Source organism: Equus przewalskii, chromosome 32 (assembly GCF_037783145.1).
Source record: "Equus przewalskii isolate Varuska chromosome 32, EquPr2, whole genome shotgun sequence".
NCBI classification, from domain to species: domain Eukaryota; kingdom Metazoa; phylum Chordata; class Mammalia; order Perissodactyla; family Equidae; genus Equus; species Equus przewalskii.
Genome location: NC_091862.1, coordinates 21,114,357 through 21,126,737, shown reverse-complemented (window position 1 = coordinate 21,126,737; position 12,381 = coordinate 21,114,357).

The window sequence follows — 12,381 nt, the reverse complement described above, 5'->3', positions numbered from 1 at the left end:
AGCCAATGTTGTGGCTGGACTCGCCCTTATGGTTCTTATTATGATCGCAAGATGCACCTCAGCAACAAACATCAGGGAACTTTTAAAAAACAAAGTTTATTACTTTCAGGTTCTGGAGGGTACATGACACACCCAGGACCACACAGTGAGGTTGCAGGTAGAGAGAGTGTGTGGGCCTGGGGTTCTGTCTTTACCGGAGTCCAGGATACCTAGCATTTCATGCGTTTACTCTTTATTGGTGAATTTAAACCACAAGAGCAGGAATTAAAGCATGGAAAGGGAAAGTGGTCAGTTATCTAGGTCACTCAGGGTTTTCTAAAGGGAGAACTTCATGGGTGAAGCAGGCTGGCTCTAGCTGGTTGTGTAGCTGGCAATGTGTTTATTCAAGATGGAGGTCTTTGAAATGGATGCCTTGGCAGTCGAAAGCTTAATGTCAGGCACTTACATTACAGTCGAGAAAAGCTACTTGTCAGGTGCCTACACTGCACTAACCCTTCCTCATTTCCCTTGCTAAGGATATCAACAACTTCCAAATTGCTAAGTCCATTGGACTTATTTTAGTCATCAGCTCTTTTGATCCCCAAGAAGAATGTGACACAGTCAACCAAACCCTCCCCCTGCAGATTCTGTTAGGTCCCTTTGCTTACTTACCTCTTATTGTCTGACCTGTCTTCTCACGCCCTTGCCTCTGTCTACCTGCTAGCCTCTTTTCCCAATCTTGTACTGTAAGCTCAGCAAAGGGGGAAGAAAAAAAACCTTATAAATTTCCCAAGCTGTATCACACTCTTTCACACTTTCGTCCTTTGCGCATGCTATTCCCTCTTCCTGGAAATCCCTTCGTCTGTTTGCCTACCTTGAAACCTCATTTCAACCTTGCCTCCAGCTGAAATAAATTTCTAGGCCCAAGATAGAGCCACTCTTGCCCACGGTGCCAGGTCAGCAAATCGAAACTTAGATAACTTTTGTGTTCCTATCAATGCTCCGCTTGACCAGAAATGCAGTGCTCCCACCCGGTCAGTCCCCAAACACCAAGCCAGCTCCGTCTCCATACTTAGTTCCTTGTTCTTTATTCATTTTCTATTTTTCTCTTCCTTATTTCTTATTTTTTATCCTATAAAAGCTGCTTGCTTTCCACCCCATTTTGCAGTTTTCTAGACCCTTGGGAATGCAGACTGCCCGCTTCATGAATTGTTAAAGAAAATTTGTTGTATCATCTAAATTGCCCTCTTTAAATTTTTTTTTTTGGAGGAAGACTGGCCCTGAGCTAACATCCGTGCCCATCTTCCTCTACTTTATATGTGGGACACCTACCACAGCATGGCTTGCCAAGCGGTGCCATGTCCGCACCCGGGATCTGGGCCAGCAAACCTGGGACCGCCAAAGAGGAATGTGCGAACTTAACCGCTGCACCACTGGGCTGGTTCCCCTCTTTAATCATTTTTAACAGACATTAGCTACTGCAGAACTATAAATTTGTGCTCTGAAAAGAGTGATGTTTTATGTTTTTTATCCCTTTTTTGTACATTTAATTAATTTTGTCCTTATTTGTACATTTAATTGTGTACCTTTAATTTTTTCAGTAAAATTCCTATGGGAAAAATTCTTGTCTCAATTATACTAAGGGACCAAGGAAATAGAATTTTGATTTGTTGACTTTCAAACTAGTAGTATTGATTGATTGATTGATTAATCATTTACTAAGTTGCTGGGCCATGGAACTTTAAAAAGCAACACAGCAAAGTCTGGTTAAAAAGAAAAGTTAAATCACTATTGAGCTACTGGGGCATGAGGTTGCAGAGCGAGATTTCATTGCAGCTTGGTCCCCCCACTTCCACTGGAAACACAGGCCAGCCCCCTTGTAGGGATGATGCGTCAATGTCATCTGTCTACTCCTGGTTTGAATCCATCAAAGGTCTTTGAAAGACCTCGAGGGCCACGGATCACGGCGCATCTCCAGAGTGCTCGAATCCATCAGCCGACTCTTCTCTAGTCTATTCGTCCTGACAACTGGCCGAATGAGTCTCGTTACGCTAGGTTGGATCACTGATGTGGTACACAAGTCTGTGTTCTGAGGCTTCCTCTTTCCCCTCATTCTCTCTCCCGGGGCCTTTCTTAGGATACCTCTCAGGGTTTTATCCTCCAGGGAACATGAAGCTCCGTTGATGAGACACCCTTTCTTCCCTTGGGCCCCTTTTGTACTTTCTCCATCTTCCAACTTGAAAAGAGTGAAGCAGAGTTAGAAGTAGTTTTAAGGGGGGTAGCATGCTCTCCTGGGCCCTGGTTTGATGGTGGAAGGGGAGATATCAGTGAGACACTCCTAAGCAGAGTCAGTGGGAATCACCTCCCATTCGGATTTATCTTCTGTAGCTCTTCTCCACTCTTTACAAGGTCTTTTGTTTGTTGACTACTTTGAAATGGGATGCTTTCGCCTTAGAGAAGTCCATTATGTTGTAATGAAGAAGTATTTTAGATAAAAACAATTACTTTGATTTTTATGCTTCCATTAAAATTTGCTTAATAGTTGGCTGTGTCTGCTTTAAAAATGCTTGAGAAAGCTGTCCTTTCCCCCTCTTTTTTTGAAAATCACACAGACATGCCAAGGAGAACATGAAACAGCAATGCAAATTCCAGACGAAACCTGGAACTACAAAATATGACAAGGGGCTGCCCAAACAAGCGGAAGTAGGGCAGGGAGCTTGCAGGGAGGGAAAGAGAGGATTCCATCTCGGAAAGCCCTGGCTCCTTACGCTTCTCTGCGGGGAAGAACACAGACCCAATGCCAGACCTGCAACAGGAGGAACAGGTAGGTGCCAGGCCGCAGTGGGAGTTCCCTGCTGACAGAGGTATTTGCTGGCAACTGAAGCCCCATCGCACTGGAGGAGGGGAGAGACTCTACTTGGTCCCAAAGCTTGGTCTTGAAGAGTTCTCCTGCAAGGCTGCCACTTGGTACACGTCCCTCTTCGATGTGAATCTCCTGCTGGTCCCACCCGCCAGCTTCCAAAAAAACAAACAAACAAAATTCATCACGTGGTTCATTTTTATTTCTTACTTTTCTCTTTCTCTGCAGCCTCTCTCCTTCCAAAACTTTTCACTTCCTTCCAGGCTGCCCACTGGTTTACTGTTACTTGTTGCTGCTTAACTTAATCTAATTTGACTTTTAATTTTTGCTCAACTACAGCAGTTTCTGGACTTGCTAAAAATGATTAAAGAAGACAATTTGGGTGATACAAGCAAACTTTATTTAAGACTATATGAAGTGGGCAGTCTCCATTCCCAAGAGGACTGCAAAATGGGGTGGAAGGCAGAAAATTTTTATAGGATAAAGAATAAGGGACAAGGAAGAGCAAATAGAGAATTGATAAGGAACAAGGAAAAGAAAATTGAAAATTAATAAGGAACAAGAAAGAGAAAAGTAGAAAGTGAATAAGGAATGAGGAAGAGAAAAATAGAAAATGAATAAGGAACAGGAAATAAGTATAGAGCCAGAGTTGGCTTGGCCTTTGGAGCCTGGCTGAATGCATGCACTGCCTTTCTATTCATGCAGAGCATACACAGGGACACAAAAGCTATCTGAACTTCCATTTGCTGATGTGGCCCCATGGGCAGGAGCGGCTCCATCTTTGCCTGGAAAGTTATTCCAACAGCTTTAAAAATCAGTCTTAAATTTCAACCAAAAGCCAGTCCATTCTTGAAAAGAATTCACCGAAAACCAATTTGCTGGAGGATGTTTGTTGAATGACAATTCTTTGAATATACAAAATAAAAGGTTAATATAAAATCTTTTAAAGTAAAAAAATTTTTCTGAAATGTATAAGATGGAAGAGAATATACTCTTCTTACGAATACGTTAGTAAATGCATTCTCCTTGATTATATTCAATTAAAATATTACACAAATGCATTCTATTTTGCCGAATTTTAAGAAATGTTTGATTTGTCAAAAGTTAAGGGTAAAGACAAATATTGTATGATTTCATTTATACGTGGAATGTAAAACAAAACAAAACACCAAACTCATAGAAGAAGAGAGCAGATTTCCATTAACTGGAGGTGGAAGATTGGGGGAGGAGGAACGGGAGGAAGGTGGTAAAAAGGTACCAACTTCCAGTTACAAGAGAAATAAGTACTAGGGATGAAATGCACAGCATGATGACTCCAGCTAACACTGCTCTATGATATATAGGAAAACTGTTAAGAGAGTGGATCCTATGAGTTCTCATCACAAGGAGAAATTTTTTTCTTTGCTTTTTATTGTATCTATATGAGATGATGGATGTTAACTAAACCTATTGTGGTAATCATTTCACAATATATGTAAATCAAACCATCATGCTGTACACCTTAAACTTATACAGCGGAGCCTGTCAATGACCTCTCAATAAAACTGGAAATCAGTTAAGATTAATTTAGCTTTCTTATGAATATATTCTTATTTAAATGTATTCATAAATACATTTTTTTCTTTTTTAAAAATTTGTTTTAGCTCTATTGAGGTGTAATTGACAAATAAAATTGTAAGATATTTAAAGTGTACAATGTGATGGTTTGATATACATACACACTGTGAAAGGATTCTTCTCATCTAGTTAATTAACACATCCATCACCTCACATATTTACCTTTTTTCTTTGGTGAGAACATTTAAGTTCTACTCTCTTAGCAAATTTCACTTATACAATGCAATGTTATCAAATATAGTCACCTTGTTATACATTAGATCCTCGGAACTTTTTCATCTCATAACTGAAAGTTTGTACACTTTGACCAACCTCTCCCTATTTCCTTGCCTCCCAGCCCATGGCAACCACTTTTCTACTCTCTGTTTCTGAGTTTGACTTTTATTTTTTTTTAAGATTCCACATATAAGTGATACCATGCAGTATTTTTCTTTTCCTGTCTGACTTATTTTACTTAGCATAATGCCCTAAGGTCCATCCGTTTTGTCACAAATGGCAGGATTTCCTTCTTTCTCATGGTTGAGTAGTATTCCATTGTATAAATACACTGTATCTTCTTTATCCATTCATCCATTGATGGGCACTTAAGTTGTTTCTGTATCTTGGCTATTGTGAATGATGCTGCAATGAACATGGGAGTGCAGATATCCCTTCAATATCCTGTTTTCATTTCCTGTGGATGCATACCCGGAAGTGGAATTGCTGGATCATATGGTAGTTCTATTTTTAATTTTTCATTTAATTTTTAATTTTTGTTTTCCAATATATATTTGAATATTTTAAACATATTCTTATGAATACAGCCCAAATTTCAGCATTTCATTTTGAATTTTTCAGTTTCGATCTATTCTATTTTGCAAATCCTTTCAAAGTCACTTTCTGTCTAATAAACATTTTGGCATTTTTAGAATTTAGGTTTTGCTGTGTGACTAATGATCGAACTTACCAAATTAACAAGAAAGAATTCTTTTAACTATGTAGAAGGTTTATAACAATTAGTATGGCATGAATAATTCATAACATTTTAGATGGATTTAGGTATTTTTACTCTATGTGGAGGTATAACACGGACACAGCAAAATGCATAAATGCTGAGGATAAATAGCCCAATGAATTTTAACACATCCATCTGCCTATGTAACTGCGTCGAGACACAGAACATTTCCAGCACTCAGAAAGCCCTGTACCTGTACCCCTTTCCTATTCGTGACCATTTAGACCTCTATTTGAGCTCTGTCACCATAGATTAGTTTTGTCTTTTCATAATGGCTTTTAGAAGAACGTCCAATTTGCGTCTGTTCCTATTCCCTATGCCTCAGCTGTTGGAAGCTGGGCAGAGGGAAGGAAATTCCTGCTAATGGAATAAATATGGAGGCTGCCAGTTCCAGGAAAGGGGGAGATCGAAGGCAGAGGAAGAGACTGAGGCACCGAGAGAATGTGAAGTCCCCAGGACCCTTGAACCTTGGCTACCCACAACTCCCTTAGATGCTGCCAATCCAGCCAACATTAAGTATTATAGGCATTAGAAACAGTTAAAATAATCTATTTTTGATAAACATGTAAATGTTGAAAATTGATCGTTTGATGAATTGATCCGTTAGTGTGTTGCCTTTCAGTGAATTATTCATTGACTGCAGACTCAGGATGACACACTCTGAGTCCATTGTCATCTCTCTTTCTTATAACAGCCAAGCTATTGGACTGATTAAAGATCATCTCCGGAACTGGGAAAGAAAGAATGGGTTAAGCGCACAGGCTTACCTAACTGCACATCAGCACAGTTCTTAGCTGAGCTCCTTCATCCACCTAGAGAAAATGATAACAGAAACAGACTCTGGGGGTCCATGGAGAGAGGAACCACCAACTCCTGACCCCTGAGGGAGCTGGCCCGCACTGACAGGCTTGATGCTAAACTGTCCCAAAACAGTGAAATGAGGATGGCTTTGGTAATTCCAGGTAAAAAGTCAGTTGGACATCAGAACCCAGTTGTCACAATGATCCTCATTATCATCTCAGACCCCATGTAGAACTGATGAAAACTGATCATAGATTGTTTCTACGTGTGAGTCGGGGGGAACTATGGAGAGGGGAAGACAAGGACAACCCAGAGTTTTCAGGCTTGATCAACTGGGTCCAAGGTAGTGGCATTGCTAATTGGGAAAAGTAAAGATTTGTGGGAAAAATAAAGATCTCAGTTCTCATGAGGTTACATTTGATTTTCTTACAAGATGGCTAAATGGATACAGCAAGTAAGCAATTAGATTTATAAGCCTGGAAGTGAGAGGAGAGAGATAAATTTAGGAATCTTCTGCATATAGAGGTTATTTAAAGTCACGGGAAAAGCAGTGTTTTCAGAACTGTGAGTCACAACCCATTAACATTATTACATCAGTTTAGTGGATTGACTAAAATTTTTTATAAAATGAAATAGAATAAGATATAGTGCAGTAGAATAAAAAATAGAAATAATCATATAGACTCATAAACTATTATTTTGTGAAACTGCTAATTCCATTATATATATTATATAAACTATATGTGTGTATATGTACACAGGTACACACACTCATATACATACACATATACATCTGATGTACAGTGAGGAGAGAGTGAAGAAGAGAAGAGAAGAGGGCCCAGAACTAAGTGCGGAGTGACAACAACGTTTAGACGTCTTGGGAAATAATACTGAGATGGAGTAGCTGGTGTTGGTATAAGGAAAACTGGACGTAGATGGGTCTCAGAATTCAAGAGAGAATATTTCAAGTAGTAGAGAATGGACACCTGTGTCTAGTAATGCTGGTAGATAGGAGAGATGAAGGCAGTACTCCGTCTTTGAATTTGGTTCTGTGGAGATTATTGGTGACCTTGGCAAGAGTCCTTAGAGTGGATAGAGGGAAAGAAGCTATTGGTGTGGGTTGATGAGAGAATGGGAGATGAGAAAGTGGAGACAGGGTGCATATGGACTTCTTCAGGAGGTTTGGAGGGGCTGAAACTGAAGGGAGTAGCATAGTGATGGTGCAGAGCGGTTTTGTTTTCAATAAATAATTTAAACAAAATTATTTTTAGAGATGAGAGACTGTAGAATGTGCTTGTATCTCTATGCCATTAATTTTAGCTCTGACGGTTTCTTGGCTTAGACCAAAGGTAGCAGCATAGATGGACTGGGAGTGCCTGCTTGGAGCAGCGTTGAGAAGGACCACCCAGCTGTGTTTGGCAGCTCATCCCTATCCTTGACTTAGATTGACTTGTTGGAAGACAGGTAAATGAAAATTGATTTTAAAGAGGGATGATAGTGTTTTGTGGTTAGATTTTGCTCAGTTGCCTTTAAAAGACCCAGACAATCTCATACACTGAACAAAAGTGTATTGAATAACTATGTGTTCGGGAATGTACTAGGTGCTGCGGGAAACAGACAGGGAGATGATATTGTACTACCAAGGAGCTTAGAATAAAGATATGGAGGCAAAGCATATACACAAAACTAGATAGCAGTATGTAATTTCATGCCTTAATGACTGGTAGAGAAAGTAAATGCTACAAAATAGGCTGATTAACATGTGCTGCAGAGCTGAGACAAGGCTCATAGAGCAGTGGTTTTTGAACTGTGACTCTCAACCCAGGAAGGCATTGTACTAGTTTGCCAGGGCTGCCATAACAAAGTACCACAGATGGGGGGGCTTAAACAACAGACATTCATCTCCTCACACTTCTGGAGGCTAGAAGTCTAAGATCAAGGTGTCAGCAGGGTTGCTTTCTCTGATACCTCTCTCCTTAGCTTACACATGGCCGTCTTCCTCGATGTCCTCACATGATCTTTCCTTTATGTGTTTCTATGTCCTAATCTCCTCTTTTTATGAGGACACCCATCATATTGGATTAGAGCCCACCAAAATGACCTCATTATACCTTAATTACCTCATTAAAAACCCTAATGTGGGTTTTACAAATACAGTCACATTCTGAGGTACTAGGGGTTAGGACTTCAACACATACATTTTAGGGGGATGCAATTCAGCCCATAACAGGCATCATCATAAAGTCAATTTAGTGATCTAAGACCAGCATTAAAAAAGAAATAGAGGGGCAGGCCCTGTGGCTGAGTGGTTAAGTTCTTAAGCTCCACTACAGCGGCCCAGAGTTTCGCTGGTTCGGATCCTGGGCACGGACATTGCACCACTCATCAGGCCACATTGAGGCGGCCTGATGTGCCACATGTGTCCCATGTGCCACAACTAGAAGGACCCACAGCTAAAATATATACAACTATGTACTGGGGGATTTGGGGAGAAAAAGCAGAAAGAAAAAAAAATGGTAACAGTTGTAAAAAAAGAAAAAAGAAATAGAATAAAGTATAATCGAGTAGACAGTATCAGTGTGTATCCTATAGAATCAAGTTAAATAATTTCTTTTTATAGGTTATAGCCAAAGCAAGAGTTTAAAATCCACCATCACAGAGGACTCTGGAATACAACCGTTTGTGAATAGGTAGAAGGATGGGGAAGATTGCATAGGAATGGAATGAACAGGCGATAAGAGAATACCAACATGGCATCTTCCTGGGAGAATAATAAGACTCACCTGCTTGGAGTGAGCTCTCAAGCCAAGATTTAGTCGGATCGTATTACAGTCTTGAAGGCCAAGCTAAGCACATGGCTTTTCATCCTACTGGCAAAGGAGGATTTTAAGCAGTGATGGATTTTGTAATTTATAAAGTCGCTCCGGTAGTTGAATTGGAGAAAGGAGGGTCTTGAAGCAAGGAGATTGCTTGGCGGCTGTTGGGTTTCTCTGGCATAGATTGAGGAGAGTCTACGACAAGCTGGTGACAGTGGAAATAGAAAAAGAGAGCCGCTATGCTTCCTTCCTTTTCAGCTTATCTTCTGCTACTGTTGTTATTGTTTTTGCCAGATTCTTTTTTAACTCTCAAAAAAATGTAGACATTTCATTAAAAAAAATCACGGTTTCAAAACAAAATATGTTATAGGATGCACACCGACAGGAATCATAGATTGTTGTCAATGATCTATTTTTAATGTATGTTGAAATCCAAAAAACGGTTCAGGCAACATTCATCTTCCCATGGCATATGAAAATGGATGTTATAGGGTAGACCCAAATGATGACTTTCCGAAAGCTGGAGATGAACCAAATGTCTGAGGGAGTTTGTGGAAATTTCTCCATTAATCAATTGCACACTCATCTCTCCAGGATGATTTATATGCAATCTTGTCTAGTAGAAGATAACAGCTTGATCTCTTGAGGTCTCTCTCAGAATGGAAATAGAATACTGGATGTTTCAATATTGTCATGAACCCCTACCTCCTTCGTTTTCTTTGGCCAGTACTAAAAGACTTCATAAATGAAAGAAGAAAGATGTCGAGATTGCTATCAAGAATGAACAGTGTAATATTATTTTCAAATAATCCATGCAAAAGATAAAGGATTTCAGGATGATATGAAAATAACATTGAGGGTCTCTGTGGAAGAATTAGCTAACATTTCCTGCACTGAATTAAGATACATGGTGTACAACTAATGGCATGGAAATGAATTAACTCTTCATAGCTCTGAAAAAAAACTAAACTTATAATTTTAATATTTAAAATCTGGGGGCCAGCCCCATGGCCAAGTGGTTAAGTTTGCATGCTCGGCTTCAGTGGCCCAGGGTTTCGCAGGTTTGGATCCTGGGCATGGACATGGCACCGCTCATCAAGTCGTGCTAAGATGGCGTTCCACATAGCACAACCAGAAGGACCTACATCTAGAATATACAGCTATGTCCTGGGGTGCTTTGGGGAGAAGAAGAAGATGGAAAAAAAGAGGATTGGCGACAGATGTTAGCTCAGGTGCCAATCAGAAAAAAAAGAAAAACTGGGAAAAAAATTTTACTAAAAAATAATAATAATAAAAAATTTAAAACCAATTCAGCAGCAGATGTAGCCTACACAGAAGTAAAAATAAAACGGTTAAGAGTCAAACCCCAACCAGCAGCAGTTAGATCGAAGAGTCTGCTAGAGAAAGTATCATGGCGTCCATAACTGCCAGATGGGGAGCATTTTGAAAACTGAGTGCAAGCTGGAAACTGCCACATATAGAGAGCTGTGTGGTTCAAATAAACAAAGCTAGCAGTTAAAAGTGGGTGAGGGAGAGAGAAAGAGAAGGAGAGAGATTTAAATGCACATAAATCAGAACTTAAAGTAGTTTCATAAGCAGAAACTGAAACTTTTTCTGCCATTAGAAAAAAATGGCTACCAGACATAGGTTAGAAAAAGCGGTAGTACTTGTCGACTGAATAAATATAGAAGACAGAGGAAGACAACTAGTGAAGCTGGGAGGGGTTCTGGTTTTAAGGAAGTATGTGGAACTGTGTTGTCCAATATGGTATCCACTAGCCACGTGTGGATATTTAAATTAAAATTAATTAAAATACAATAAAAAATTCAGCTCCTCAGTTACACCAGGCACATTTCGAGTACTCAGTCGTCATGATGTGGCTAGTGGCTACAGTATTGGAGAGTACGGTCATGGAACATCCAGCATCACAGGAAGTTCTATCAGACAGTTCTAAAGAGTGCTTCCTTGTGGAGGGTTTTCTTTTGAGATACTAGTTGGGCATCCGTGTCTTTCATACTTAGAGGCATTTTCAGCTATAACTTGGATAAAATTGTATTATCATCACTAGAAAACCCCATATGTTCTCAAATCATTCACTTATTAGCCTATTAAACTCCTACCATTAGTTTCCATTGCTTGGGCGTAACCCCTGTACAGATCTAATTAAATCTGAAATACTCTAAAAGAGTCGAGGAAACCATCACAAAGGTGCTTTTAAGAATTACCTTTTTTAAATAAATAAGCAATAGAATCTTCCCTCACCTTTACTGGCTGACCAAACTCCTCAAATTTAGTCCACCAAACACACCCCAAAATATAGAAAAATCACATCCCTGGGGAACTCCGGTTCCAAAAGATCACCGTACTGCCCAGTGTCACAGGGATTTGAGCAAAGCTGGGAACTCATGAAGCTGTCCTGTAAGCCAACTCTTCAGAATTTTTTTTTTCAGATTTTCAGGCAACACGACTTAGGATCCTAATGAGTTAGGTCACTGCCAGAAAAAAATTTGGTTTTACTGTATAAGGGCATACACTTCAGCTCATATGTAGGTGATGTCATCCCATATGAGATTTCTCTAATTATTAATACATATGCTGTCCCCACGTGCAGGCACTAATGGTGTAGTAATAAAAATCCTGCCAAATTTCATTGAGGCCATGAGTAACTCGCTTTCCCAGATGGACTGTATGTGACGATATGTTGGGAATTAATTTTTCTTGTAGGTTTTAGCAATAAGAAGCCAGGATTTTATTCCTAGGAAGTTGGGGGAAAGACGTTGTGTAGCTGTAATGTGTTGGGGAAAATTCTGCCTGCCTCTGAAAGAAACTAGAGGTGAGGAGGAGAAAATATTTTTAAAATTCCTATTGCAATCCCATATCTCTAGGACCTATACCCAAGGGTTACCCACAGCCAAAATCCTCCAAGAATTGGAAGAAAGATCCTGAATTCAGTACGTGGTAACACTCAGAATGAGGCAGCACAGTGGGTGTTAATTGGAGACCTCATGGTAGAGAATAATGAGAAGTGGGATTTTCTCAGTGAGGGATGTTATATTCTCATCAAGATATTTTTAAATCATCAACTTTTCCTCTTCTGGCAGATTTTGTAGTTTCTGGATCTGCTTTTCAAAGATGAAAACTCCATCAAGAGGATTTCTGTAACGGTTTTCCGGCCTTTCTTGACATATCAAACACAACTAGTCGCATCTTCTCCGTATTTAAACCCAGGCTTCAGAGTCTGTGAAGCTGCCTGTTTCCTGGTTACAGACAGAGGAAAAAGGAAAGTTGTTTTTGGTGAATTAGAACGATTCCTC